At 43.5% G+C, this 7,348-nt stretch overlaps 1 pseudogene; it reads right to left on the bottom strand.

Annotated features, from left to right (window-relative positions):
- The window catches only part of LOC116271466, a 1,992-nt pseudogene extending 1,177 nt beyond the window's left edge, over window positions 1-815 (bottom strand).
- Window positions 816-7,348: the final 6,533 nt, after the last annotated feature.

Raw genomic sequence — 7,348 nt, 5'->3', positions numbered from 1 at the left:
TTGTGTTTTTAGTAGAGACGGGGTCTCACTGTGTTAGCCAGGATGGTCTCGATCTCCTGACCTCATGATCCGCCTGCCTCGGCCTCCCAAAGTGCTGGGATTACAGGCTTGAGCCACCGCGCCCGGCCCCAGCTCCTTTTCTAATGGACCTTTCAGAAGTCTGGCCTTTTCAGCCTTTAGTTGTTTATTTTCTTTCCTTAATCTTTCATTCTTGGCCAAAAGGAATTTCACATGCCTCTTCAAATCTGCAATTTTGGATACCTGCTCCTCTATAATTGTTTTGTCATCTTTTGGGGTTTTGCTTCCAACACATGGCTCTGCTGGCTCACTCTTTTGCTGAAGTAAATATAGTAGTGGTGTCTGGGTCCCTGTCAAAGATCCCCTGAATCTCAGGCAGGCGTTTCTCTGTGGAAGGGCTGTACTTCTGAGAAAGGGGGGCTCTGGCCCTCTGCATCCTCTGCAGAGGGTTTGTGAGATGCCTGAAGATGGGCGACTATATCCTTTGTGTTCTGCTGGGCTTTCGATCTTTCTTCACGCTGGGGCCTTTTCCGTCTCTCTTGGATGAGGAGGAGCTATTCCTTTGCCATTCCAGTAAAAGCTGAGCCTGTTCAGATTGTGTCAGCTTCATGGCTTCAGAAAGATAGGCCGCAGCCTTTTTGTGACAAGAAATAGCCTCTTCCTATTTGCCTGCTGCTAATAACAGGTCTGCTCATCTGCTCTGTTGATGAGCCAGGTTGAGGGGTCCTTCCATTACTTCCATAGACCCTGGGGTAAGCGGTGGCCTTAGGAAGGGGAGTGGTGGTGCCAGGGAACATGGAGAGGCAGCCGTGGAGACTGCGGCCCCTCTCTGCGCCCCAAGAGCCAGCGGTGAGCACAAAGCAGGCAACAACCTCACCACTTCCTCCTCTGGCGCCATGCCACTAAAGGGACTTTAAGGGGAAAGGTTGCATGGAAACCATGCACAGAAGTGGTCTGGAGTGCAGCGCTGCTTGCCGTTTTCTGATGACTAGTTTGAGTAATGGACATCCAGAGGCCTGGTTGGCCTCATCTTGGCAGGGATTGGGTTATGGGTTAACCATGCACTGATTTCTTCTCAAAAAGGGGAAAATTGCAACTGCCATCTCAGCTTCTTGCCTGGATTGTTTAAAGATTAGCATTTGGAATTTTCAAGCAAATAGGTAGCTATAAGTGTAGCAAGAAACAAAGCGAGGGAGGGGTTACTTTCGTAACTACCCAGTGGGTTCACCTTACCCACCGCCTAGACAGAGCTGATTTATCAAGACAGAGGAATTGCAATGGAGAAACAGTAATTCATGCAGAGCCAGCTGTGTGGAGACAGGAGTTGTTTTATTACTCAAATCGGTCTCCCCGAGCATTTGGGGATCAGAGTTTTTAAAGATAATTTGGCAGGTAGGGGCTGCGGAAGCAGGGAGTGCTGACTGGTCAGGTTGGAGATGGAATCGTAAGAGTCAAAGTGAGTTTTTCTTGCTGTTTTCTGCTCCTGGGTGGGATGACAGAACTGATTGAGCCAGATTACTGATCTGGGTGGTGTCAGCTGAGTGCAGGGTCTGCAAAATATCTCAAACATTGATCTTAGGTTTTACAATAGTGATGTTATCCTCAGGAGCAATTTGGGGAGGTTTGGACTCTTGCAGCCAGAGGCTGCATGACCCCTAAACTGTAATTTTAAATCTTGTAGTGAATTTGTTAGTTCTACAAAGGCCAACTGGTCACCAGGCAAGAAGGGGATCATTTCGGGAAAGGGCTATTATCAATTTTGTTTCAGAGTCAAACCATGAACTGAATTCCTTCCCAAAGTTAGTTCAGCCTACACCCAGGAATGAACAAGGACAGCTTAAAGGTTAGAAGCAAGGTGGAGTTGGTGGCCCCCATAAAATGTCATCAGACGGGTTTTATTTAATCCTATATAATGTGGCTTACTTTTCAACCTGATGCTGGCATAACATTATGTTAGAAACAAATTTTCGTTGCTGCAAGGGTGCTTTCTGCATGCAAGGCAGAGGCAAGGGAGAGTGTGCAAAGCAAAGGAGAGCAGGAGTTTTTTATCCCTAATGCAGATCCTGTTCCTATGTCCTCCTCCTGCAGGCTGGGTTTGGACCACACAATCGAGGCTAATTCTAATTGGCTACTGTTGACATCATTAAAGGAGGCAAGAGTGGGCATTTGATGGGTATGGTATATCTTGGGGTGTTTGGGCACAACAGAGTTAGGGAGGGCTGACAGATGAATGGGTACAATTACCTTTCAGAATAGAACAAAGAACCAGGAACCAAAACCCTTTGAAGAGGAGCTATTTGTTCTTAACAACAATTTCCCCCTCTTGAATTTATACATTTTTTTCAAACTTATCTAACCTGACTTGACTTTATTGTTCTTCCAGGAGAAAGAATTTATTTGTATAGGATTGGGAAGAACTAGGGAAGGTTCTGGTAACAATTGTTTTTATAAGTCTTTGGACTAGTCTACAAATGTAGGGTATGATGTAGCATCCAACAGGAATAAACACAGCTATTGCAATTGTTAGATAAGTAACAATAGAGGCCATGAGTCTTTTCCATTTACCAAACCATTTCCCTAACCATCTTGTGAAAGGGTCGTTTATCCCAGAATTTGCGGCTAATTCATTTGATAGGTAGGTAAGACCTTGTGAAGCTTTTGTAATTGTTCCATCAGGGGCTGTATTGTTGGGAATGAAGGTGCAGCATTGGGTTTCTATCATAACACAAACTTCACCTTTTTCTGTGAATAGCATATCTAGGGCCATTCTGTTTTTACAAGCCATCTGGCTAGTAGGGCCTAATTGTTCAGCTATTCCTTTGACAGTATCCCTAGTGTAATTAATAAATCATTGTTGGTTATAATAGATGTAGTTTATTGCAATCTACATTTTTATTAATAGTTACTCATGAAAATAATGATTCAAATTCTGCCGCTATTTGGTCTCAGGCTTTGAATCTATCAGGTACCCCCCGTGGGACTCCAATTGCATCTATATAGACATGAAAGTTGAAAGATCCATGAGGGGCCTCTCTCATTTTACAATGCTGTGGTTTCCCCTTTTCTGGTTGATGAAATGCCAGGGTGAACCGGACACAGTGGCTCACGCCTGTAACACCAGCACTTTGGGAGGCCGAGGCAGGCGGATCATGAGGTCAGGAGATCGAGACCATCCTGGCTAACACGGTGAAACCCCATCTCTACTAAAAACACAAAAAATTAGCTGAGCGTGGTGGTGGGCGCCTGTAGTCCCAGCTACTCAGGAGGCTGAGGCAGGAGAATGGTGTGAATCCGGGAGGCGGAGCTCGCAGTGAGCAGAGACCGTGCCACTGGACTCCAGCCTGGGTGACAGAGCAAGACTCTGTCTCAAAAAAAAAAAAAAAAAAAGAATTGCCAGGGTGAAAGGGGTGGCCAATTGAGTTAGAATGCAGGTGCCACTCCAGTTACTTGGCAGAGTGTCCAGTAGGGGTTCACCACAACACTACCATATATCAGCTCAGGGATGAACAAGGACAGACTGGTAAGCTCTTGGAAAGATTTAAGCTCACTGTATCCCTTTACGTCTCTAAGAAATGCCAAATTTTCTCCCTGTTGTGAGAGACATGAAGTAAAATTGGCATCTGGAGATGGAGGCTGGATAGCCCTCGGGGGCTAACCTGCAGGGTGTTGAACTTCAGGGATTAGCAGAGAGAGAATTCAACAGAATTCATTACCCCAGGCTGTGGGGTCTTGGAAAAGAGCTACCATACAGCTCATGCCCCGTTGGTCAGAAGACCATCTAAGTGGAAAGGGGACAACTTGGGCCTAGTGCGCACAAGTGTAACGGTTTTTGTTTAGAGTGTGAACAGAATATTCAATCCATTCCATCCGGGCATTTGTATCTTGGTATCCTGTTTCAATTGCCAGTGTTTGTTTTAAATTTTTAACCTCTACAATAGCTACTTTGGTTTTGTCATTAGGTGAAGAGACAGTGGTCTGGTCAGCAGGTTTAGAAGAGGATAGAGGTGGAGATGTGAGGGATGAGGATGTAATGAGGTGCAAATCAAAAAATCCTATGGGGTCTTTTTTTGTTACATCTGTTCTCAGACCATAAAAATGGTCTAGGGTCGGGGAGGAATCTTGAAGAGTTGGGATGATGATGGAAATTTGTACTGGGTTACATTGGTTATGTTGACAATTGGGAAGGGCACTTTCTTTAGTAAAATGGATACAGGGCTTTAGAACTGATAGTGGGAAATCTTCTGATGGGATCCAGTCTTGACGTTCAGTGGTTCAAATGACATATTTTCAAGTATGACATAATAAGTTCCTAAACTATTTAGAAGCATCTGCTATGGAGGGGCAGAGATTTTTTTTTTGCTGCTGCAAGCTGTCTCTGGCTTTGGAAATCCCCACAAGGCATAACTAAACAAGCATCAAAGGTTATGGTCTTGGGTGGGTCTGATTTAGTTACATTAATAACGAGGTGGCTAGCAACAGAACAAGGAAAGAAGGAGTAATAGAATAGATGAAAGAGAGTTAAACTTTCCTTAGTTTTAGTTTGGTAGGATTTTCCCCTTGGACTACGGCCCATGACCCTGAAGCGAGTGGTGCTTTTTTGACTTGGGTGTGATGGGTCCATTCTTTCTCGGCGGTTTGGACTGCAGTTTTAGTTGAGGAGCACTAGATATGGTACCTCCCAGGACAGTTTAAGTTTTCTTCTTTCTAGCTCTTGATGAGGATGTAGTCTCTGGGCTGGTGCTGATGGACTGGAAACTCAAGAGGCGGGGTTTGCGCTAAGAGACCTTTAGTCCTAAGGGAAGATAAGGTAGAAGATAGACCAAGTATATAGTTCCTAAGGAATTGATCTTTGGTCTCAAAAGTGGGCATATCACTAGCGGAACTTAAACATAGTAACCCATAGAGCATTTCATAAGGGGATACACCAACATCTTTTCGAGGGGCAGTTTGGATCCTGAGTAGAGTGATGGGGAGACACTTAGTCTAGGGTAATCGAGTTTCTAAAATTAACTCAGTTAGATGATTCTTTAAAGTCTGCTTCATCTTTTTTATTTTTTCTGTCAAGCATGGATGTCAGGGGTATGATACTTCCATTTAATTTCTAAAGCTTAAGTAAGCCCTTTAATGATATTTGCAGTAAAATGAGTTCTATTGCCTAAGTTAATGTTTTCTACTATCCTGAACCAAGGTATTATGTTTTCTAGTAATATTTCAACCACATTATTAGCTGTTGTGCTGGGGAGGGGAATGGCTTCAAGCCAATGAGTGAAGTGGTCTACTATTACTCTTAGGTATTTAAAGCGACATAGTGGGGGCATTTCAGCATAGTCAGCTTGAGTACTTGGAAATGGCTTTAGTCCTAGGCTTCTGCCCCCAAAAGGTTGTTTCTTTAGGGCCTGTTTATTAGTTTTTTTGCATATTAGGCAGTTGTCCACAACTTGTTTTGCTAAGGTATAAATTCCTATACATCCATAGACTCTGAGAACTGCATCAAAAGTCCCAGCTACTTGGGAGGCTGAGGCAGGAGAATGGCGTAAACCCGGGAAGTGGAGCTTGCAGTGAGCTGAGATCCGGCCACTGCACTCCAGCCTGGGGCTACAGAGCGAGACTCCGTCTCAAAAGAAAAAAAAAAAAAAAAACCATAGCTTGAGGTCCCTAGTGAGTCCCTTGATGTAGTTGGGACAGGATTTTTCTCATAAGTGGTTTGGAAATCATTTTCCTTTGATCTAGTAACACCTACTTCTCTTCTGAGTTTTCTTTAGCTCCTAGTTTCTCTAACTTTTCCTTTTCAGTGGAAGAGAAGATAGGGATTGTAACTCGGGGTGAGAGACAGGGAGTCAGGAGGATGATAGGTGCTTTTTGAGAGATGGTAGCTTGTTTTGTAATTTGATCAGCGAGGTTATTCCCCCAGCTTTCATAGGTAGAACTTTTCTGGTGCCCTGGGACATGTACAACAGCTATTTCTTTTGGTAATTGTAAGCTCTTTAAAACTTGAGTGATTAATTTTTTGTGGACAAGGTCCTGATCTTTGCAATTAGGCCCCGCTCAGTCGAAATTTTTCTGAAGGTATGCACTACCCCAAAGGCGTACTTAGAGTCAGTATAGATGGTACCTTCTTGCTTTTGTAAATATTTTAGAGCCTGATTTAACGCAAACAATTCACAAGTTTGAGCAGACCAATTCTTTGGCAATCTTCCAGATTCTATTTCAGCAGAACTTTTCCATCTATGGCAGAGTATCCACTGTGTCTTTTTCCTTCAACCACCAGGGAGGAGCCATCTATAAAAAGATGATGTCATGTTTTAAAAGGGGTTTTTCTTAAATCAGGTGTAACCTTAGTATGGTAGTCAATGAGATCTGGGCAGTCATGTTCAGGATCTTTGGGGTTCGGATTCCAAGTTAGGAAAGCAGCTGGGTTAAGAGCACTGTCCGTGGTGAAAGTGAAGTCATCTTTTTCTAATAGAATGACTTCATATTTTAGAATTCTTTGAGCTTGTAAGCCATCTACCTGCCTTTTGGTTTAATATTGTTCTAACTTGGTGAGGTGTGTCAACAGTTAATTTTCCCTCAAAGGTTAGCTTTTTACTTTCCTCAATCAACAAAGCAGTGGCCGCTATAGATTGAATATATTTGGGTCATCCACAGGTTACTGGGTATAAAATTTTTTATAAAAAGACCACAGGCTGCCAGTGGCCCCATGTTCTTGGGTAAGCTCCTCTAAAACTACTCCTTTATTTATGTTGACAAAGAGGTGAAATGGTTGTTTGGGGGAAGGCAGAGCTAAAACAGGAGCAGTTATGAGTGTTTCAATTCTTTAAAATCTTTGACTTCCTCTGGGGCCCAAAGGAGAGGCTCAGGTTTTTCTTGGGTAAGCTTGAGGGTACAGAGACTTGACTTTTAGAGCATATGAATCAATCCACAAGCAGCAATATCCAACTAGCCCGAAAAATTTTCTAAGCTCTTGTTTTGTACTAGGCAGAGGTAAGGACACAATTTCTTTGACTCTTTTGGGTCCTATTCTTCGCTTGCCTACACTTATCAAGTGCCCTAAATACTTGCCTTCAGGTTCTACAAATTGGAGCTTCCCCTTTGCTACCTGTAATCTCTCCCCTTGCAGGTGATTGAGAAGACTCATGGAGAAATCAGATACTTGTTCTATGACTTTCCCAGACACAAGTATGTCATCTACATATTGGAGCGTGCATATAGACTCCGGGACAGATATCTTCCCCAAAACTTGTTCAAGAATTTGGCCAAAAAGATTGGGAGAGTCTGTAAATCCTTGGGGCAGGACCGTCCAGCAGTATTGTTGCTTCTGTTCTGAATGAGG

This window comes from Papio anubis, chromosome 19 (assembly GCF_008728515.1).
Source record: "Papio anubis isolate 15944 chromosome 19, Panubis1.0, whole genome shotgun sequence".
NCBI classification, from domain to species: domain Eukaryota; kingdom Metazoa; phylum Chordata; class Mammalia; order Primates; family Cercopithecidae; genus Papio; species Papio anubis.
Note: the sequence above shows the minus strand (reverse complement) of the source record. Positions and strands in the feature narration are given on the sequence as shown.